The following is a 24,651-nucleotide window of genomic DNA, read 5'->3' as shown; positions in this document are numbered from 1 at the left end:
CAATCATTTCTACTTCACCTACAGAGATGCTTTCCCAGTGACTAGAAAATTCTTTTTACCAATATTTAGTGTTTCTTTATGGATCGTGCTGAATAAACAGTGCCCAGTTCTCCATTAATCCTCCCCTTTGTATATACTCCACCCTGACCCAGACTGGAATCCATTTACCTTCTGTGGACTTCCTTAGCATTCCCTGATCATCTGCAGATCAGACAATATTTTAATTGCTTGTTTACTGGTCTGCTGCTCTGTCTCCCTCTCAGGACAGGCAAGTAGTGCTGCCATCTTGCTTATCTTGCTCCCATTGCTGATTCTAGACTATTCTGCTGTCATGCAAAAGCTCCTTTCTTATTTACTACACCAACTGTTCTCAAGTTACTTTCCTATATTTGTGGGAGTGTTACGGCCTCTGACTCTAGGTCTTCCTTGGCACTCTTAGTTTTGGTTTACCCTGGAGGACTTCAATAGCTCTGTTTCTAAGCAATAGAAGGTCTGCACCTTGAATTTCACTTCCACATCACTTCAACCCATTTTCTTGACCACCATGGATATAGAGTTGCTCATCCAATTGCCACTGGAAGGCAGGACTGAGTGGAATGAGAGGCTATCCTGGTGACAGGGCTGAGGTTGAAGGGACATGGGTTACACTGAATTAGAAGCCTGGGCCACCGAAGGAGCATCAGACATGATAGCCTGGGGAGGGGGCCCAGTCACCATGCTGACAGTGGCTGTTAGGTTGGAGAAACACTTGCAGGATTTGGAACATATGCTTTGGCTGGGTCTTTTTCAGTAGATGCTAGAGAAATGAACCTCTTCTTAGATGGACTTTAAAAGGGCTTTTCAAAAGTGAAACACTTGCTGGGATCCTTAGTCTGATACATAAGCAAGTCTGGAATAGAGCAAGTGCTCAATAATTACTTGCTTAATGACTTTTTAATTGTTTATTTTCCAAAAATTGAAGTTAAATAAGATTTTAGAGATAAAATAGGGCAGGACACTTAGCTGTGGAATATACTCTTCGGAAACATATTTATCAATAACATTTTGGTAGAATAAAATACAATTGCAAATCATTAATCAGGTTTCTTACTTTTTCAAAGAGTCTTTTTTTCATAAATATGGATAAATTTGGGAATTACTTGTCAAGAATTTATGTTGATTGAATAGGAAAGTATCATTAAAAGATAATTTTCAAAAAGAGGTAAAATCATGACTCTTATACAGATATAAAACAGACATGTATTAAAGATCTTACTTAACTCATCGATCAGTGAGGGAACTGCACAGATATAAGCAATTCAAAAGAAAATCCGAAAACAATCAAACAAAAAACCAGACACATTTCTAGATCACGACTATTGAAATAAATGTGCAAATTGAGACAAAACTATCTTTTCTCTGGGGGAGGATTGGTCCTTCTATCAGACAGTTCAGTTGCATGTCTATGGACAAGAATTATTTTGCAATGTTATTAGCTACCTACAAGTTACAGAATTGGAAGAAATCTATACAATCAGAATTAAGTAAATGGAAGAATGCATTATAGACAATAAGTAGTTTATATTGAAGCACTCATTTTGTGATAGTCTCAAAGACACTGACATTTTGATACTCCAATTATACAATGTTGCAGTAATACATTATGAAAATTCAGGAGTCTGATTGCTAAGTTTTAGGCATCAACATTGTGCTGATGAAAAAGAGATTCCTCTGTCTATGGTCTAAAATCACACATAGGCCACCTACTACCTATTCTATTCACTCAGTTAAGTTAGTACTGAGTTAACCATTATTGGAAACTGGGAGCTTGTAGACCATCTATTACTTTGAATGGAATGTTGGCAGAAGATTATCGGAAAACAGAGTGAATTAGTAGGTAAGAACTTACCTATTTGCTACCGTTTCTCTTTATGAAATTCCTTCCAAAGTAAACATAAGTGGATATTTAAAAAAACATATTTTTAAACATTTAAGTGCCCTTACCTCTAAGATATACTTGTGGAGGATAACATTTTTCAATTACTTTCTTGGGTTCAGCTTCCCTATCAAGAATTAAAACACTAAAAATAATTAAATTTTGCAAGTTGCTTTCCAGTGTTGGTTTTTATTGTTTCTCTTTAAAGTATCTGAAATTTGTATTTATGGTCATTTTTATTCCAAGTAAACTCATTTTAATATATTAAATATATTAAAATCAGCTAGAATATCAACTCAGATTAAAATATTTATAATCTGGAGCCTGATTGGTCTAGAGTAGTAAAACTTTGCTCTAATAGTTTTACATCACAAGGAATCTGAACCAATTTTAGCAGGTGTCTGAGTGACAGATTGGTTACTCTCCTCCTGTAGTGTTGAATGCATTGGCTTGGTTTGTGCCTCATGAGTATAAGCAAAGACACCTGATGATTAAAAGACATCCATTCACTGCAAAGTTATAAGCAAAGACACTCCTTCACTGAAAAGTCAGTGCTCCATTTTCCCAGCACCTGGGGAACATGAGAGACGCACACTTGAATTAAAGAGCTAAGGAAGTAGGAGTAACTGAAATCATTTATTGCAGCACCAACACCAAATATCATGGGGATTGTCTGGTTGGGGAACTGCAAATACATGTCTTGTGTGCCATCATTCAACATTGATAATTTAACACACACTTTTTCTGCCGACCTAGAAATAACCTCAGATCCTAAATGTAATGCTCAGGGCAGCCACTGCTAATAAATCAGAGTTGACATGCAATTTAGAAATTATCTGCCATCCTCGTTCCACGTCTCATTTTTAAAATTTTAAACTCCCACAAACACTATGAAATGGACAATGAATGACTGGATCAAAGATGATTCTTTCAGAAGTCATAGAATGGGATCCCCCAGGCAGAAGACAGGCTACAGATAGCTCTTGTTTGGCCTAATTCAATAGTGGTTTTGTTATTTATTTATTTATTGGAATTACTAGTTGTCAGCATTAAAACATCAGGAAATTTCATACAAATATTTGGATTGCTGTCTTTTCTTTTACAATAAGATTTGGAAACACTGGATTGTTATTTCCACATTTCAATGACTGGCTAGACTTGAGAATTTGTTGTTCCCTAATGACACACAAGCTCACAATTCCTGTGGATGTCATTCATCTAACTTCTCGCTGACATAAGTGACCAGAGTAGCCACTGTAGGCATCTGAATGCACAGCCCCTCCTTGTTCAACCGTGACTCTAAGTCCCTGTGGCACCTGCACTCTGTCACCAAATTTTGAGGTTTGTGAATAAAGGGACAGGATTTGCCGGCCCCTTTTGAGGTGCTTCGGTAGCCGGGAGATGAGCAATAAAGGCAATAATAATTCCTAAGTTAGCTTCTTCCCCTAGGGTTCAAACCCTCAAAGTAGGGCATAGAGTTCTCAGCCAGGAATGAAGAGTCCAGAAGGCCCAGATCCCCTCAGGTGCCAAATGATTTCATTTCAGTGAGTCTGGCGTGGTGTCAGCAGCCTTGCATCTGTCAATGAGATGTCACTGCGAAGCAATTTTGAACACAGCCAGGGGTAAGAAAAACAAAATAGATCCAAAAAAGATTTTATGAATGTCTATGCACTTAGAAGAAATTATTGCTCAGAATACACTACTGGCCTAAGCTTCAGGGCATGCTGAAGGACCTTCTAACTCCTTTTATGTGCTAAGGAGTTCTTAAGACAGCTTAGTGATCTTGGATGCAACAGGGTCAAGAAAGCTTAAGAAAATGTGAAACCTTGTATTAGTCATAGAAGTTGTAAGTGCTGTAGTGTCTGGGTTTTTATCTTTAGCTTCCTTTCGGTTCTTCTAACACCCCAGGCATGTTCCAGTCTCCAGGTCTGTTCCTTCTGTTAATCTTTGCCTGCAACACTCTTCCTTCCTTTGGTACTTTGCATGAATTACTTACAGCTCTTTCTACCCTAGCTCCCAGTTTTCCTTTTTCCTTTATATTTTTTAATAGTATTTACAGCTATCTAATATATATTTAACTTCCTCATTTTGTTCAGGACAGGTATTCCTTTTACTAGTTGGATGAGGGGAGAAAGTTTTGTCTTTGTTGTTCATTGACAGACAGAGCCAGGTACATAGTCAGCACACAACTGGGGTGAAAACTACCTGATGCAATAAATGCATAGCACTGTGTCTTGCAGACTATGTAGAGTTGTATTAGATTTCCCAGACCCATGGGTTTTGAAAAAAGCCGGAGGCATGGATGACAGAGTGTAATCTCCCCAGTCTCTCACATTTCATTATTTAAAAACCCGCAAGAAGTCTGTATTAGGTGAGAAGTGGAAACTCCAACACACCTTCCAGGCAATCGGTTTCTTTTTTATGGAGATAGATACCTTTAAGTTATGCAATGTGAAGAAAAGACCTCTTGAAATAGAGAAGCAGGTCAAAGGACCTTAAATGGTTTTGGGGAGGAGAATGTGAAAGGCAGGCACTGTGGTTCAAGACAGACTTGCCACTTTTCCCTGCTTGAAGGAAAAAGAAGCAGGTCTTTTTTGTGTGTGAGAAACAAAATAAAACAACCCATTTTAACCTTGGCAATGGGCTCTATATTTTATAGTTATACCAACCATTCTCTATAGTTTTAATGGAGAAGAAAGCCAGTGACAAAACAAAAGACATTTTGCCTTCCTGCCTAGGTGGTGAGGTAGGTGGGTATTGAAATGATACCCCTGGTAAGCTTAAAGGCTAAATTCTAACTTGGTCATGAATGTATCTACCTTCAGCAATTGCAACTCCCAGCATCAAGGCAGAGGATGGCAGTTGTTCTGTGCTCTAAGAAAAGTTGCAACGCTGAAAAAGAGTGCCTCTAATTTACTCGAAATCTCTACTTGGAAGGATCTATGAACATGAATTATTTTATATTCCAGGTCATTATCATTTAGTGTCCAAACCTTACACAGCAGACAAGGCCTCTTAAAGGGATGAAAAATACTTTAAAAATAATATGCTCATCTATTTTAATTTACGATGCAGCAATCATCATAGGAGGTTAACAAGAAAAAAAAATCAAGCATGACTATTAAAAAATGACTGTATTTTGTAGTACAAGTCTATAGCATTCTGGAAAGATGGTCCAGTAGAGGAAGTAACATCATAGTGTCAGCTTATTCCTTATTTCTCTATGCAGTAAAAAAAATAATAATGTCACCTAAAAAAGGACAATAATAGAACTCCTCAAAATTAAGCTCCCAAACCAGTGAGTATACCAGTTAATACTCTGGGGCCAGTGAACAAGAATTGCAGTGTCACAGGGGAAAACAGGCTCAATAACCTGGAGAGGAAACTGAGTTCTAAACCTGTTAATTCTACAGAAGAACTGAAGATATTCCTGGAGGCTGTGAAGAAGAATAAGTAAACAACTGGAAAAAACCTGATGAGAACGCATGTCTCCTTATGCATGAAAACACTAACTGATTAATTACAACACAAGAGAAAACAAGACACCTACAAAATAGTTGAAGAAGGGTAGATGAGGAAATTTTAAAATGAAGAAAGTCTGATTTGAGGAATAATATAACTTTTTTAAAAAAAATTGGACTGGTAGCCCATCTCATCAAGGGTACATGAAGCTATTAAAATATCAAAGACAATAAAAATGTATTTGGCAATATTTACTGAAATATAATAATGAAAGAAGAGTAACAAAAACTAACAATGTGGTTCGTAATTGATAATGTTTTATTGTAACTGACAAAAGCTTATTACTTAAAAAATAAATTTCTGCCAGTTTTATATATAAGGTTATGAATACCCAGTCCATGTGAGAAATGGTCGAGAGAGGAAAGTTATTTTAGAATCTTGATTTCCCAAAGGGAGATGGCATAGTCCCCTTTCTGGAAAACACCAGAAATCCAAAATGAGAAAAGAAGGAAGGGTTAGGGCAGAAGGTGTTTTGAAATACCCGTGAAGCATTCTTTCCTGCCATTGAAAAATTACTGTGTGCAGTGAGAAAAGTATGAAGAAAATGGGTTGTGCTTGTGAATGATGTAAAGTCAGGGAAAAAAGATGAAGAACATCTGGTTTTGACACAAGTAAAAATGAACAATTAGAAGTACACATTTCACTGACTACTCTGTGAACAGTTCTAAGATAAATGAACAGTTAGAAATGAACAGTTCTAAGATATAATGAAATTGGAAAAATAAGTAAGGTTCATTATTTTAAAAGCATATATGCATGTAGGTCAAGGATAATCAGAAGCATATGGCAATATGAAAATATAGCTATGTACAGGTTTTTAATGTGTGTGTGTCTGTGTGTGTGTGTAGTTATATGAGAGTGATACTAATCCTGAAAGTGATACTATAGAAAAGGAGGACAAAGGATAGGGACGAAAATATCACAGAGCACTAAAATAACTCCAGGATTCTTTGGGCTGTGGCCATGAAGCTGGACTTCTGAACATGTTTCCTTGGGGCAAATGTCCCTGGGATGCTTTGGGAGGAACTCTTGACGACTTAAAATTCATACTCTTGAAATTTGCCCTTATGATGAATTTGATCTTTTCTAAAGGAATATACACTTGTGAAGGGATTTTATAGGTGGTAGCAGATTCACAGACTTTTTATTGATAAAGCAATAATCCAAATTTTAGCTTTTGGTGAATTTTAAATAGTGGCAAATTTGGGGAGTTGGACATTAAATGCCAGGGATAAGACTCATTCTGAGGAATTACTGCTCTGACTGCATCTGCTGGAAGTTTCTAGTTCTTAGCTCATCTAAGATTTTGTGAATTTAATCCTTGCAAAAACTTTTCCAAAAACTAGCTACTTTTTTTTTTCGTCGACCAGGCTGGAGTGCAGTGGCGTGACCTCGGCTCACCACAACCTCTGCTTCCTGGGTTCAAGCGATTCTCCTGCCTCAGCCCCCTGAGTAGGTGGGATTACAGGCATGCATCATGATGCCTGGCTAATTTTTTTTGTAGTTTTAATAGAGACAGGGTTTCACCATGTTAGCCAGGCTGGTCTGGAACTCCTGCCCTCAGGTGATTTGCCTGCCTTGGCCTCCCAAAGTGCTGGGATTACAGGCGTGAGTCACCATGTCTGGCTGAGCTACTTGTTTTGACTAACTCTTTGGGTTTTGTTTGTTTGTTTTTGTTTTTTCGAGATGGGATTACACACGTGAGCCATTATGCCCAGGCTTGATTAACTCTTTATTGCAAAAAAAATTTATAATCTTTTGTGAACTTATTTCTGTATCAGTTACACAGGATACAGCAAAAAATTTATTTTTAAAAAATGAGAGGAAATAACAGGCCATATTATAATAGGAAAAATAGAAACTATGTTTTTTAACTGATGAAAGATTGTGTTATTAAAAAACAAAATGGTTCACACACACATTGTAAACAAAACAAAGATTAACAATGAACCTGAAAATGTATCTGCTATTCTTTTACATACTTGTGATTCTGTTCCGTGTCTTTCCTTGAACTTGGACTGAGGGTGCTTTGTAGGTAGAAGAGATACTCATGGAGTGAAAGTAAGAACAAATAAGACTTAGTGTAAATATTGTGGGATGGAAGAAGTTGGCGAGAAAAAGTAGGTTGCCAAAGATCTGCAAAGTATGCTTACCCTGCTGGGAAACAGATTTATAGCTGCAGATTACATTTTTGAATTTAAAAGAGCTAACTCAACCTTAGTGAAAATATAGAAATATTGGTCCAAGAAGATTTTAAAGAAAATCTTGAGTCATAAAAAACCAGAAGGGATTCATAAAGGAAGACTTGTAGCAACAAGTCAAAAGATGAAATTTGTCTATACTCTTATCGCCTATGCTCAATAAAGTCACCTGGGAATTTATTGGAATATGCAAATTGTTCTGGAATTTGAAAACTAAAGAAGTTCAGTTTGTATAATTGATAGGAAAAAAAGCAAATGTGAACTAAGGGCTGGCACATGGAATTGTGGAGCTGTGGGTCTTTGTTTTTGCCACAGAAATAGCTTCAAAATCATTTTTATAACTTGCATTGGTGGGGTTTGGGCAGAGTAACCTCATGCATTTCTGATAGAACAGGATCTTCTGCAGAGAATCCAGAGGGCTTGGTCCTTGCCATTAGCTAAGACATATGATTCTGGCCTTTGTGAATTTCAGTTTCTAACCTATACAATGAGGAGCTAGGACTAGGTGATTTTCTTTCTTTCTTTCCTTCCTTCCTTCCTTGCTTGCTTCCTTCCTTCCTTCCTTCCTTCCTTCCTTCCTCCCTCCCTCCCTCCCTCCCTCCCTTCTTTCCTTCCTTCCTTTCCTCCCTCTCTCCCTCCCTGCTTTCTTTATTTCCCTCTTTCTCTCTTTTGTTTTTGAGATGGAGTTTCATTTTTGTCCAGGCTGGAATGCAGTGGCGTGTTCTCGGCTCACTGCAACCTCCACCTCCTGGCTTCAAGTGATTCTCCTGCCTCAGCCTCCTGAGCAGCTGCAATTACAGGCATGTGCCACCAAGCCTGGCTAATTTTGTATTTTCAGTAGAGATGGGGTTTCCCTGTGTTGGTCAGGCTGGCCTTGAACCCCTGACCTCAGGTTATCTGCTCGCCTCTGCCTCCCAAATTGCTGGGATTACAGGCCTGAGTCACTATACTGGACCTAAGACTAGATGATTTCTAAGGTTCTTCTTGGGTGTGACTCTATGTGTCTTGTTTTTAGTTAACTTAAGCAGACTTACATTGAAATGTCTGTTTGTTTAAGTTTAGTTAAGGCGAACTGAAATGGACATGCTGGATTCTGTTAATGAAACCAATAAAAAGTTCCTAAAGAAAAAGGTTTCTTGTATTGCCTGGAGACAATAATGGTTCAAGTATTTTCTTCTTTTAAATCAAGGTCTAGGGTTGATATTGTAATTACAGAAATAAATTATGAGGACTCCGCATGGCACAGTACTTCACATAACCACCCAATTGTTCAGTTGCAAACTATTCCACCTCCAGCTGGTTAAACCTCTCTAAGCCATAATCCTTAAGCACATTTAGTCTTTCCTGGTTGGGATCCAAGGTTCAATCTCCTGTTATTTTAAAATCAAAACTGTGCACTTTGCAGTCACTTGATTAAATTCTTTACACAGAAGAATTCTAAATTCTAGAACCAAAACACTGTAAGTTGTCCTCATCACTTAGATCTTTTAAGCAGGGTCAAGATTCATAAGGATCTTTTAGCCTTGTCTCATTTAGCCTTGACTCTTGAAGCTCCAGTAAACTGCTCTATTCTTGTTAGCTAACTATAGCTCCTAACTGTGTGTTGATTGATTTTTACTTATCTTAAGGCGACTCCCACTGACACTCCTCCCACCTACTCACAAAGGAAGTCTGTTACCTCTTTGTCCTTTCCCAGCAATTTCAAAATCTTCCTGTTCTGGGCCAGGCATGGTGGCTCATGCCTGTAATCCTGCACTTTGGGTACCCGAGGTCAGCAGATCACCTGAGGTCAGCAATTAGAGACCAACCTGGCCAACATGGTGAAACCTGTCTCTACTAAAAATACAAAAATTAGCTGGGCATGATGGCATGCGCCTGTAATCTCAGCTACTTGGGAGGCTGAGGCAGAAGAATTGCATGAGCCCAGCAGGCAGAGATTTCAGTGAGTTGAGATCACCCCACTGTACTCCAGCCTGGGCATCAGAGTGAGACTTTATTAAAAAAAAAAAATCCTCTTGTTCTGGTAATATTATCTGCCTTCATTAGCAATGATCTGATGTGAGCAAATGAAAGTGGGGGGAAGGCAACTCAAATGCAGGTAAATGGAACTTAGAATTACTTACTTTTAATTTTAAATTTTCTTTGAGACAGGTTCTCACTCTGTTGTCAAGTGCAGTGGCATGATCACAGCTCACTGCAGCCTTGACGTCATGGGCTCAAACAATCCTCCCACCTCAGCCTCCCAAGTAGCTGGGACTACAGGTGTGCAACACCATGCCTGGCTAATTTTTAAATTTTTTGTAGAGATGGGGTTTCACTAGGTTGCCTAGGGTAGTCTCAAACTCCTGGGCTCAAGCAGTCCTCTCTCCTTGACCTCCCAAAGTGCTAGAACTACAGGTGTGAGCCACCGCATCTAGCCAGAAGTTTAAAAATCACTTAAATTTAATTTAAATCATTAGCAAAAGTCGAGCTAGAAATTTGACTCTGATCTTAATGGTAGCCAATATCACATGTTTATCGGGGTTATATAAGGGAAAACATATTAAACCTTTAGAAGAGAACTTCTTCTGGCTTTATGTTCTAAGTGAAATTTCTTGAGCATGACATTACACTGAAAAAAAAAAAACCTCCCCAAATAAAATACATTTTTTGAGTTTATTATTCCTTCAATATAAGTTAAGGGCATGGATCTTAAGGGAAACTCCAAATGAATTTCTGGAAAGCAAGACAAATAAAAGCATCTGAAGCTTGGTGTGATCTGGCCCAATCCACAGAGATGTAGAAAGACTATTCTTCAGTCTGTACTATTTCTCTCAAACAGGATTTTGATATAAGTTGGTTTGAGGTTACTCAGGTCTATGTTTGTGATTCTCAAATATTACTTATAAAGAGGATACAGACTTCTTAAAATTCTTCCTTGTATATCCCATTCACTTTCTGGTCTTCTGTAGGGGCTGCCAGATCTCTCTCTGTCACTCAAAGTCTTCCTGAAAAAACTTGTCCCACAGCCTTGTCTATATACATTTTCTCCTTCTACCACTTTCTCTTTTCTGATTCTGCACCACCGAATTCCAAATAATCAACTGGCAAAGCAGAATCCTTCTTGTTGGGGGAGGGGGAGAAGATGAGACAGACAAAATCTTCTTTCACAAGGAGGTTAGTGTCGAAGAGCTTTCCTCTGTTATTAATATTTACGCAGTCATACATGCATTATCTTTGTTAAACTTAATAATAATTCTGTGTGGTAGTTATTTTCCTATTTAAAAGGAACCTAAGGTTCAGAGAGTTCATGGAATTTGCTCAAGAACTCGTAAATTGCAAATGGTTTACTGGGAATTGCTAACCCTTGTTCTCAGGTCTTGTAAGACCATGGAGGGCAAGTTTTCTGTGTAACTGGTTAAGGGGAGATCCACGTCCTCTAAAGACTGGGGAAGCCAATGGTAATGTTGGCATTGTTTTATCAAATGAAAGGTCCTAACTCAGGCTATCACCAGCTTCAGTGGCTTCCTCACTTACATATGGGCTTGGGAGTCTTTCCATACATGTCATCCCTAAAGTAACATGACATATGGTTGGGCAGGGTACAGTGATTACACATAGAAGCAATGGAGAAGTTATTAATCACAATCTTATATTTTCTCCTCATGTATGTTTGCATAAATAGTTATGTCGGGGGGGGGTTCCCAAGAACACCCTCAGATTCAATGTCTTGCTAGAAGGGCTCACAGAACTGGCAAAAGCTGTTATACTCACAATTATGGTTTATTACAGCAAAAGGGTCCAAGTTAAAGTCAGCAGGAAAGAATAAGCACAGGTTTCCGGTTGTTCCTTCCCTGTGAAGTCCTGTGAGCAGCACTGAACTTTCCCAGCCGTGATGTGTAATAGCACAGAGGATTGCTAAATGGGAAGTTCACCCAAACCTTGGTTCCAGGGTTTTATTTGGAGGTTGGTCACATAGGCATGAAGTTCATGGTGTGACTGACCTTTATTACTCAGTTTCCAGTTCCTCCTGACTCATCATGGCTCAAGGCCCCCACCATAAATCATACCACTTAGTCTAATTTCATTCTGCCAGTCAAAAACTAAGACCAAAAATGTTAGGTAATTTCTGAAAAGTACCAAGAAGTTAAGAATCTATGTGTGTGGCTGGTAGTGGTGGCTCATGCCTGCAATTCAAGCACTTTCAGAGGCCAATGCAGGAAGATCATTTGAGGCCAGGAGTTCAAGATCAGCCTAGGCAACATACTGAGACCGTCTGTACAATTTTTTTTTTAATTAGCTGGGCATGGCGGCACACACCTGTAGTCCTAGCTACTCAGAGACTGGGGTGGGAGGATCTCTTGAGCCCAGGAGCTGAATGCTGCAGTGAGGTATGATCACTGACTCCAGCCTGGGCAACAGAGAGAGACCCTGTCTCAAAGAAACAAATAAACAAAAAAAAAACCTGTGTGTCTGTTCAAAGGGTATTTTACAACTGTGTCTTTAAAAATGTATTGCATTGTTTAGTTAACAGCAATAATGACAACAGCTAACTATCTGTCTATAGATACATGTCTTAAGAAATAGCCCGACTGATGAAACAAGGCTGCTGAAAGCAAAGCAGAGCAAATTTTTGCAACTGTGGAAAAGAGTGAGATTACATAGCAATTTTGCTGGCCTAAGTTAGAAGAAGATGAGCAAGCCGACTTCATCTATTCATGTGCTCATTTCACTATTTTCAATGGAGGAAAAAAAGGAACAGAGGAGATTCATGGATAGCAAACCATGTGTTTAGGAATTGACTGAAATTTTCAGTGGAAAAGGCAAAACACATGCAGAAAAAAGTCATAGTTCTATGTTGAATGTAAACAGCTGTGTTTTGGGAATTTATCTAATGTTAAATTTAACATTTAAATCAATTAGTTATTGCTATGTAACAATCTATTCTAAAACTCAGTGGCTTTACAGAAATAATTTATTATGGCTAGTATATCTGCAGGTCATCCGGAGATTAGGATTGGCTGGAATGGCTCTGTTTCAAGTGTGTCTCATGCTTCTTAGACCAGCAGAATAGCATTAGGGCGTAATTTTCTCATAGCAATGGGAGGTAGGTGAGAGAGCCAGTGGGAAAACTGAAGGTTTTTAAAGGCCTGGTCTACAGACTGACATTTGCCACTTTCAGCCCAGCATCATTGGGCACAGCAAGTCACGTGGTATATTAGTGTCCTGTGGCTTTCCTAACAAAGGTCTACAGACTGGGTGGCTTCAACAATAGAAATTATCTCACAGCTCTGGAGATTACATGTCCAAGAGCAAGAGGTTGACAGGACTGGTTCCTTCTGAAGGCTGTGAGGGAAGGATCTGCTCTAGGTTCCTCTCCTTGGCTTGGAGATGGTTTGCATAGTGTTTTCCCTGTACGCATGTCTGTTTCCAAATTTCTCCTTTTTACAAGGACCCCAGTCAGATTGGATTAGGGCCTATTTCGATGACCTCATTTTAGTTGATTACCTCTGTGAAGACCCTGTGTTTATATAAGGTCATATTCTGAGGTACTAGGAGTTAAAACTTCAACATATGAATTCTAGGGAGACACAGTTTGGCCCATAATAAATGGTTGAGCCCAAAATAAAGGACTTACAAACTGAACCCATAATGATGACATGGCATACAGGGGTGAGAAATTGGGGTCTTAATAGTTTAGACTTTAATAAAGTGCATAGAGTTGGAAAACTGTGGCCCATGGGCCAAACGTGGCCTATTGCCTGTTTCTATAAAAAAATTTGATTGTACCCCAGGATGCTCATTTAAAAAAATGTACTGTCAGTCTGCTTTTGTGCTACAATGGTAGAGTTGTATAGTTGCAACCAGAGACTGTATGGCTTGCAAAACCTAAAGTAATTTTTATGTGGCACTTTCCAGAAAATGGCTGCTGACCTCTGATCTCATCAGATCAGTAAGGCTTAGAGAATAATGACTTTTCCAGAATTAGAGTAACTGTCCTAATGGAGCAATGGGAAAACATTGTTTTGGGAGCAAGGAATTTTGTCTTGTGGGATCAGTTTTGCCAGTAGGTAACTCTGTGACCTTGAACGAGACCCTTAGCTTCCCTGTCTCTCTTTCTTATCTGGAAAATCAGGGAACTGGATATATTGCCTGCCTGGCTGTTTCTCCTAAAGCATAGCCAGATATTAGACCTTGAGCTACTAAAATGACTATTGTACAATTCAATAAAGAAGGTAGCATAATGGTAGAAAAATATTATTCTACTTTATGGGCCTGTATCTATTCTTTTAAAGAAATAAAAATTGTGTTTTTTGTGAATTGGCAATTCTGCTTACCATGGAATTGGGTGATATTTAAGGTTCTTTCTTTTTCAATATTAAGATTCTATGAAATTAAATATGAAAAGAAGGTGAATATGTAAGATGTAGCATTCTTAGACAGATATATGCTTCATTCTGATGGAATTTAATTAGACCATTTTTGATGCTCTGAGCATCAGAATCTTAAGATGTTGCCAGAGAGGCCCCATTTAGTCCTGATATCCAAACATAATAATCAGAAGAGCTAAATTCAGAATTTTATGAAGAAGCAGAAGAATGTGTTAAATAAGATTACTGTGAGTGGCAAATTGAAAAACATAACTCCAATATTTTATAGTGCCTCCCACCAAGAAGAGGAGTCTCTTTTCCTATCTCTTGAATCTTGCTTTGAATAGATTACGTAATTGAACTAATGTTGTATAAGTTCTGGAATCTAGGCCTCAAACACCTTTGCTTTCTTGGAATCCTCCCCAATACCACTCCCATGTAAGGAAGCTGATCTAGTACACTGGAGGATGAAAAACCATGCAGAGGAGAACTGAGATTGCTTGGGTAACAGCCAGTATCAACTACCAGTCATGAAGAATCAGGCTAAGGAAAGAGTTCTGGTTCAAACTGAATCACCTCTTCCGTGCCCTACGTTTCTCTAGTACCATACTGGCTGCCCCAAAACCTCTGCTTCCGAGTTTATTTTATGTAAATTATAGAAAAGTTTTTACTACTTATTTTCTCTTAAGTTTAAATTACAGTCTTTAGCTACAGATTTTTTAAAAATCCATTGATTTCGGTGGGAATCTTTTCTTTCTTCCAAGTATGCTACACAGAATACTGATTACCTACTTTGGATAAGAAGTGACATGCTGCAGTTTTCTGCATCTCTAACAAACATGAACATGTGATTCTGTTTCCTCTGCAAGATCAACACACTCTTCAGTGTGGTGGTGGGAAGGGCATTTATACTCTTGGAGCGAAGAATAATTTCCTGCACGTTGTTTGAGCTGGAAACACATCTCCTATTGTGCTAAGAATGTCACATAGGTTTCATCTTGTCTGCAAATTTTGATTTGTGGTGACTGCCTGGAGTAATATTAAGAAATATTGGAAGATCACATCCAGAATCAGGTATAATTGATTGACAATGTCTTTTCTGGAGAGGAAAGTGGCCTGTATGTATATCCCATATTTTCTATTGTTGGCTACAGTACATTATATGAAATACAATTAAACAGCTCTTGTCTACTAGTAGCAGTAGCACTAGGAAATTCTTATTTAATCACTTCATACCCTAGTAGGTATAATTTATAAAGTTATATTAGCTAGGCTAAATGAAGTTAAATTAAATTCTCTAATAACCAATATCTTTAGGATGGTAATCTCATCAAAAGTGCAGGGGCCATTTTTATTTACACTAACTATATTTTTATTTTATTTTGTTTTTTTTTTTGTTTTTTTTTTGAGACAGAGTCTTGCTCTGTTGCCCAGGCTGGAGTGCAGTGGTGCGATCTCAGCTCACTGCAACCTCTGTCTCCTGGGCTCAAGCCATTCTTCTGCCTCAACCTTCCAAGTAGCTGGGATTACAGACACATGCCACCATGCCCAGCTAACTTTTGTATTTTTAGTAGAGGCAGGGTTTCACCATGTTCTCCAGGCTGGTCTTGAGCTCCTGACCTGAGGTTATTCGCCTGCCTCAGCCTCCCAAAGTACTAGGATTTAAGGCGTAAGCCAATGTGCCTGGCTATATTAAGTCTTTAATAATTACATATAATAGCTAGTTAGTGGTTTAATCCATGGCAGTATTTTAGAAACAAATAACATTTTTAAACTATAAAATAAAGCTATAGTGATAAAATTGCAAAACATTGCAAGATATTAAAATGAGAGATGATGTACTGCCAGGGTTGGCAAACTATGACCAGTGGGCCAAATCTAACCTGTCGCTTGTCTTTGTAAATAAAGTTTTATTGAAGTACAGCTAGACCTATTTCATTCATAATGTCTATGGCTGCTTTTGTGCTACAATGATAGGATTGAGTACATGTGAGGGACCAGCAGAGTTGAGTAGCTGCGACAGGCACCCTATAACCTTTAATACATAAGGTATTTACTATTCAGATCTATTACAGAAAAAGTTTAACCAGGTGGATTAAAATAGTTAAGAATCTAACATTTATGCAAAAAAAAAAAAAAAAAAAAAGGCTTTATCTGAAGCAGTAGTTTTTAATTCTATCTGCACATTAAAATTAACTGAGTAGATACAGTTTTTAAAGTTACTAAGACATGACCCATCTGGGACCTGGGTATTGTATGTTTTTGAAAGCTACTCTGCCAAATCTAATGTGCAACAGAATTTTGAAGCATTGATCAGGGCTACTATTTTTGAACCATTTACTCTTCTAAAAGTTAGATTATATCACTACCCAGTTTGACTCATAGTGACTCAAGTATATAAAAAGTAAATCTGAAATAGTTTAACAAAATAAAAAAAATAAAGTTTCGGAGAGAGATCCAAGATGGCTGATCACTAGCAGCTCGGGCTCCTGGCTCCTAGTGAAAGCGCAGAGAACGAGAGGACGCCACACTTTCAGACGAATATTTGTTGCTCACGCACCAGGAGATTCCCAGCAGAGGAGCCCCACGGGTCGCCAGGGCGACTCTTGTGGACGGCGCGGCGGTTTTGCTGGTGCCTCAGCGCCAGTTTTTGGTGCAGAGTTCGGAGATTCCCGGGCAGAAAAGCACCATCAATCTTAACACCGCTGTTTTGGCCGGCGCAGTGGATTGCTCAGACTTCGGCACTGGGAATCAACAAGTTGGACGTCTGCTCAGAGACCTAGTTAGAAAGTGGGTAATTACAAAGACAACAGACGGATAAATATATAATGAAGGGAAGAAATCAGCGTAAAAAGGCAGAGAATACTCAGAATCAGAATGCCTCTCCCTCTATAGGGGATCGCAATTCCTCATCAGTAACGGAACAAGGCTTAATAGATTACGAGTGTGTTCCAATAACAGAAGCAGGCTTCAAAACGTGGGTGTTAAGAAACTTCTGTGAATTAAAAGAACTTGTTCTAACCCAATGCAAAGAAACTAAGAACCTTGAAAAAAGGTTTGATGAAATGTTAACGAGAATGGACAATTTAGAGAGGAATATAAGTGAATTGATGGAGCTGAAAAACACAACACGAGAACTTCGCGAAGCATGCACAAGTTTAAACAGTCGAATTGATCAAGTAGAAGAAAGGACATCAGAAGTCGAGAACCAGCTCAGTGAAATGAAACGAGAAGACAAGATTGGAGAAAAAAGGATGAAAAGGAATGAGCAAAGTCTTCAGGAAATATGGGACTATGTGAAAAGACCTAATTTACGTTTGATAGGTGTACCTGAATGTGATGAAGAGAATGAATCCAAGTTGGAAAATACTCTTCAGGATATCATTCAGGAAAATTTTCCCAACCTGGCAAGGCAGGGTAATATTCAACTCCAGGTAATACAGAGAACACCACAAAGATATTCTTCAAGAAGACCAACCCCAAGGCACATAATTGCCAGATTTATTAGGGTTGAAATGAAGGAGAAAATACTAAGGGCAGCCAGAGAGAAAGGTCAGGTTACCCATAAAGGGAAACCTATCAGACTTACAGCAGATCTCTCAGCAGAAACCCTACAAGCTAGAAAAGAGTGGGGACCAATATTTAACATCCTTAAAGAAAAGAACTTTCAACCCAGAATTTCCTATCCAGCCAAACTAAGCTTTATAATCGAAGGAAAAATTAAATCCTTTGCGAACAAACAAGTACTTAGAGAGTTCACCACCACCAGACCTGCTTTACAAGAGCTTCTGAAAGAAGCACTATACATAAAAAGGAACAACCAATATCAGCCTTTCCAAAAATATATCAAAAAGAAAAGAAGATTAACACAATGAAAACTTTACACTAACTAATGGGCAAAACAGCCAGCTAGCACCAAATGCTAGTATTAAAGTTATATATATTCTAATTGGATAAAAAGCCAAAACCCATTGCTATGCTGCATCCAGACCCATCTCACATGCAACGATACACAAAGACTCAAAACAAAGAGGAGGAAGATTTATCAACCAATCAGAGAGTAAAAATAAACAAATAAAAAGCAGGAGATGCAATTCTCGCCTCTGATAAAGTAGACTTTAAAGTAACAAAGAGCAAAAGGGTCAAAGAAGGACATTACATAATGGCAAAAGGATTAATGTAACAAGAAGAGCTAATGATTTTATAGATCAACGAGACAGAAAATTAACAAGGACATCCAGGACTTGAACTCAGACCCCGAACAAGTAAACTTAATAAACATTTATAGAACTCTCCACTTCAAATACACAAAACACACATTACCACCTCACACCTATTCCAAAAGTGACTACATAATTGGAAGTAAATCACTCCTCAGTAATCGCATAGCATTTCATAGGTTTAAATGAAATATTGGTTGGCTGATCGTTTGTTATTTTCTTCCCTTATTCCTTCCTGTTTACATCAAATATAATTATTGGTATAAAAGAGGTTTTCAATACCCATTACTAAACTGCATTCTAGCCTGGGCAAGAAAGCAATACTCCCATTCTCTCTCTCTCTTTCTCTTCCTTTTTCCTCCTCTTCTTTCTCTTCCTTTTTCTTCCTTTTTCCTCCTCTTCTTTCTCTTCCTTTTTCTTCCTTTTTCCTCCTCTTCTTTATTCTTTTTTTCTTTCTTTCAAAAAAAATAAATAAATAAATAAATAAAGTTTCAAGCAGTGTTGGCTGTTAATCCAGATTGTATAAGCCCAGCCAATAGAATTCTTGCTAATAATGAGTCCAAGCTTCTTATTAGTAAAGTAAAATCATTTCCTCCACAAATCTTCAGATTATAAAAAAGAAAACAAAAATTAATGCTCAGGCTAACAAAAATATCACTTGAGTCTTTTTTTTTTTTTTTTTGGCTTCCTTACATTCTTGAATTATCTACTTTAGAAAATAAAACTCCATAAAACTATATCCTGTTGTACTGTTAGAAAATTTATTCATGTTGCAATACTTAGAAAATATTTGAGAAATTGGGTAAGATACAAGAAGATTGAAGTTGAGTTAGCTAAAGACAAATCACTTTTTCTAGTTCGACATGTGGCAAATTATAATAGATACCCCAGAAATAGTGGACCAGGAAGCGCACAGCTTTGGTTTGAATATGACAATCATGCATACTCTCATTGTCTTGTTTAGTGCACCATTGCTTTGCCATGGGTTTAAACAATAATTTTAATCAGTCACATAACAAAAATTTCCATAGATATCTGAAGGCAACATTTGCATGGATTATTGGAATTACACATAGAGGGAGATTATTTATGGCTCTAGAATCACACTTTAGGATGCTTAATTCCAGAGTCATGTCTTGAGATCTTCCTAGGCAGTTAGTGCACCACTGGTAAAAATTATACATTTATGATTTAAAATGTTACCAGCCCAACAGCTATTTTGAGCATATGCAGAGCTGAAAATTTCCATCCATTTTGCCAAAATCACACTTTCATCAGTCTGTAAAATCTGTTTTGGCTCCACCCACCTATCCTAGTGCCAATTTTCCTCCTTTGTTACTATATTCATCTAAGCCTGAAATTTCCTCTATCATCAAACTAAGAAAACTTGAAATTCTTCATGTTAGAGATTCTTACATGTTAGAGATTTTACAGGTCCTTAAAAACATAAAAGAGGCTGGGAGCAGTGACTCACACCTATAATCCCAGCACTTTGGGAGGCTGAGGTGGGTGGATCACAAGGTCAGAAGATTGAGACCATCCTGGCCAACATGATGAAAACCCGTCTTTACTAAAAATACAAAAATTAGCTGGGCATGGTGGCACCTGCCTGTAATCCCAGCTACTCGGGAGACTGAGGCAAGATAATCGCTTGAACCCAGGAGGCAGAGTTTGCAGTGAGCCGAAATCGCGCCATTGTACTCCAGCCTGGGCAACAGAGCGAGACTCCGTCTCACCAAAAAAACCCACCACCACCACCACCAACAACAAAACCACACACACACACACACACACACACACACACGCACACATACACACACACACACATGAAAACAAAAATGCAATTTAGAGAGAATATAAGGATGAAAAGATTTCATTCTATTTTATTCTTTCTTTTTTCTTTCCACCCAGGCCAGAAGGCTGGAGTGCAATGGCATGGTCATGGCTCACTGCAACCTCCGCCTCCGGGGTTCAAGCGATTCTCCTCCCTCAGGCTCCCGAGTAGCTGGTATTACAGGCACCCGCCACCACACCTGGCTAATTTTTGTGTTTTTAGTAGAAATGGGGTTTCACCATGTTGACTAGGCTGGTCTTAAACTCCTGACCTCAGCTGATCAACCCACCTCAGCTTCCCAAAGCTCTGGGATTACAGGTGTGAGCTGCCATTGTATTTTAAACAATTATTTGTACTCTTCTAATCTTATTTTCTATAGAATTGGTAGTGGCACCATGAAAGCCATTGTACCCATCGTAGTTCATCAGTTTCTCTTTTCTTTCCTTTTTTTTTTTGTGGGGGGGTAGGGGAAGGGTCTTGCTCTGTCACTCAGGCTGGGTGTCACCAGGCTGGAGTGCAGTGACGCAGTCTCAGCTCACTCTAACATCTGCCTCCTGGTTTCAAGCAATCTTCCCACTTCAGCCTCCTGAGTAGCTGGGACCACAGGTGTGGTTAACCATGCCTGACCGCCATGCCCTAATAATTTTATTTCCTGTAGACATGAGGTCTCACCATGTTGCCCAAGCCAGTCTTGAACTCCTGGGCTCAAGCTATCTTCCTGCCTGGACTCCCAAAGTGTAGGATTACAGGCATGAGCCACTGCGTCCAGCAAATATCTGTTTTCTTTGGCAACTAGTTTTTCTCTAAATGACATATGGCTGGGTGTGGTGGCTCATGCCTGTAATCTCAGCAACTCTAGAGGCCAAGGTAGGAGGATAGCTTCAGGCCAAGAGTTGGAGACCAGCTCAGGCAACATAGTGAGAGCCTGTCTCTGCATGAAAAGAAAAAAAAATTAGCTGGGCATGGTGGAGAACGTCTCTAGCCCTAGCTACTTGGGAGGCTGATGAGGGAGGATTGCTTGGGCCCAGGAGTCTGAGGTTGCAGTGAACTATGATCTCGCCACTGCACTCCAGCCAGAGTGGCAGAGTGGGGTCCTGTCTCCAATAAATAAATAACTGACACATAATACTTTTTCCTTTACAGAGTACGTCAAAGTCCTTGGCCTGCTTCCCTGAATTGTTCCTGTCTTGGCGCAGGACCTGAGACACTGACAGAAGCAATATTTTCCATGGTGAGGTACATAGATATTTCCTGACAAACTATTACTCCCATTTTAGAGAGAAAGTACCAAGAAGCACAATGCAAGTAAATATGGTAATATACACAGGAAAGAAACTAATGTTTATTTACTGTCTAATAGTATATGTGAAACACTGATATGTACTTCACATATATTATTTAATCTTCATGAAAACCATCATAAAGATATTACTCCCACTTTTACTCTGAGGAGTTGGGTCAGTTTCTCAAGGTCACACAGCTAGTAAACAATCTGTTTTAAAATAGTTCTATATAGCTCACAAGTGGCCAATGAACATTAATTAAAAATCAATAAATTCTCAATAAGCTTTTGCTAAATTTGGAAATTAGTTTTAATTTTCTCATATATGTCTCACAGTACATCATAGGCATTATGGATGGGTAATTTCCACCTCCACATCAGGAATATAAGTAACTTTCTAAAAATATCTATGCATGCAGAGTAACTTCCCACTACTTCCGAAGAATAACTTAGGTACCTTTATGGTGTCAACCCTCTGAAGCTAAATCCTTTTTCTTTAGTTGAAGAGTGCAACTTTGAAAATTATGGCAGTTTGATGTCTTGCAACTTATTGCACTTCTCTGCAAGTTCAGACGTGTTCTACAGTGAACAGAGAATACAAATGTAGCTAAGTGTTAATTAAAAAGAACATCTTGAGTGTAAACATTAAAAATTGATCACCTTCTGTGAGCAATTTAATTTATAAGCATTAACATATTCTAAGCTGATGTCTTGAGTTTTACTAGAACATCCCTTGGTGCATAATGAAGGGGAAGAAGGAAGAACCTTTCACGTGAACATATTCAAATTCCCCATTTCTCAGTCACTGTGGGTGTGCAGATTTTAAGGCCTTCAGCACCTCTCTCAGAGCAACAGCTGCAGGGGCAGCAGCCTCCCTGCATCCCTGGCCTCCCACAGCTGGGTTCACGCCATCAGCCCTGACACACAGTAATCGCTTTTGGCAAAGTGAGAGACCTGTGGAGTGGCTCCGGCAGCTTTCCTTTCCTTTCGGGTTATATTAAATCATTAATGAATGCATTTATTTACTGAATTTTCAGCTTGTTCAGTAAGGTGTAGGTAGCAGAGTATACATATGAGAGAATGAAAAAGAGAGTAAGTTAAATTTCATTGACAAAGTCAGCCAGCTACCTTCATGAGCTTAATTAAGGGAATAATTTTTCCCCTTAATTTCAGAATCTATTTTCAATGTCACAATCCTGATATTTCAAAAATGTTACTAAATATAAATAATACTATTTAAAATGTGGATTCAGTGAAACTTGTGGATTTCTCTTTAGAATGTCCTTTGATATTCCCTACCTTTTATTTAGTGCCTTCCCTATTCCCAGAAGTTTAGTGGCCCAGTGGTTTTCTGATGCTTCCTGGCCGCTCAGAGCTCCATGCAGTCATTCTGACCTTTTTTTCCTGCTTGTCTTCTACTCTATGAAACTCATTGATTCTCTGTTCTGTTCCTTTAGCGTTTGAAGCTAATAGGAAATCTAATTTGTTAATCTGCCGTGGCCAGGTGTTAACAGTTGACAATAGCAGTGCAAGGAGGTACAAAGGTCCCTACTTTCAGATAGTATTAAGTGATTTCAATGTTGAGAGTTGGGCAGTCTTTAAAATCAAGTTGTGTAGACAATTATTTAGCCTGCACACAGAATTCAGTCTACTCTGTGGACATATCATTTCATGCTTAATCTTTGTGTAGGAAAGATGGAAATAAGTTCAGACAAATTCTTAAATATGTTAACCTTATAGTAAGAGACGGTTTTAGAATGGGCTTGGGAAATAATTTTTATTTTTTTAAATTAATATGCTAAATAGCATAATCTTTTAATGAAGAAATTATGATTCATAAATACCAGTATGGAGATTTAGTAAATAATCTCAGTATGTGTTTGTGTGAATGGCACTATTTATATTTAAAATAAAGCTTTAATTATTAGCTCATCAAAAGTGTTTTGTATTGAGTGGTGTTGGCCTCTGACTTATTTTCGCAGGTGACTTAGTGGCAGGTTGCTGATGCATAATTGTTCATGTTATTCTTCAAAGACTGACAAAAAATAACTAGATAATATCCAAATGGAATTCTAAAGGACTAAAAATATAATGGAGTTTGAAAGAGAGAGGTTAGTTTTATTAAATTGTCAAGAAAATAAGTGTAATAATTTAACATCAGTTTAATCATCAGTGAAATTTTTTAAAATGGTATTTTCAAATGTTCTCATTCAAATCTAGTATTCCTTTGGAATGTTTTAGGGCAATGGAGCAAAAAATTATTTCTTTCCCCAAATCTTACAGGTTTAAGGACTAATCTTATGACAGTATGGGGAATTTTTCATTTAAAAAGTTTTTTGTGTTTCATTTTTAGTTGTGGGCTGCTGTACATTTAAGAGAACAAGTTAATCTAGATAAAACTAATCTTTCTATCATCTGATGGCTATTCTGATTATTGCTGTAACTATTTCTAGATATTTTTGCCAAGTTTCAAAAAATATTCATTTATTCACAGCAATAAAAAATAAGTTGGCATGATTCAAGGTTCTTGAAACATTGGATGATACTATTAATTTATCAAAAATCTGCATATGAAAATTAGACTTTAGCTGGGTAGTAAAATTTATGTTATGATTTTAATTTCTCAAAAAGAATTAAATGAATTCATAATGTTCCAGTGGGCATTTTCCAGTTGGCATATTAAGGAACTAGGGATGAAGCTCGAGGCTGAATATAGTAGCACTGGCATAGAGGGACTGGCATCTGGGGCAGCAGGAATCAGAGACGTGGCAGAATGGGAATATACCATACCCTGGTGCCAGAACAACATTCCAACACCCAAATCAGCCACTTTGTAGCTGAGTTCTGAGTGGTGTTCAACCTCAGAACACCACTTTCAAATGAGAATACTAATACCCATGTCACAGAAATGTTGGGAGGGCTTCAGGACACTGTGTGAGGAATTGTTGGGTGAAGCATTATACAAATGAGTTATCACAATCTAGGAAGAGTAGGGGAACGATAGGGCATGTTTTGTCCTCTCCACCCCTGTCTCCACTAAACCATCTTGATCAGGGATTCTTTGCACAGGGAACAGACATTTATCTAGAATCACTGCATTAAAGAGGATGTTTTCAGTTTTGAGTGAAAGCAACTCATTTAAATTAAGGGGAAAAAAGAAATTTATTGGCCCACGGAACTCGAAGCCTAAGAGGTGCTTAGTAAGTTGTCATCAGGAATTTTTCTAATGTTCCGCACCCCTTGGCTCTGCTGTCCTCTGTGGTGTTTTCATGCCTAGGCAAGCCCTCTTCACATAGTGGCAAGAATGTCCCAGTGGCTCCAACCTTA

The sequence above is a fragment of the Aotus nancymaae genome, unplaced genomic scaffold (assembly GCF_030222135.1).
Source record: "Aotus nancymaae isolate 86718 unplaced genomic scaffold, 86718_ANA_hifiasm-v0.15.2.pri h1tg000043l, whole genome shotgun sequence".
Lineage (NCBI taxonomy): Eukaryota > Metazoa > Chordata > Mammalia > Primates > Aotidae > Aotus > Aotus nancymaae.
The sequence above is the reverse complement of the archived record's forward strand: the minus strand, read 5'-3'. Positions refer to the sequence as shown.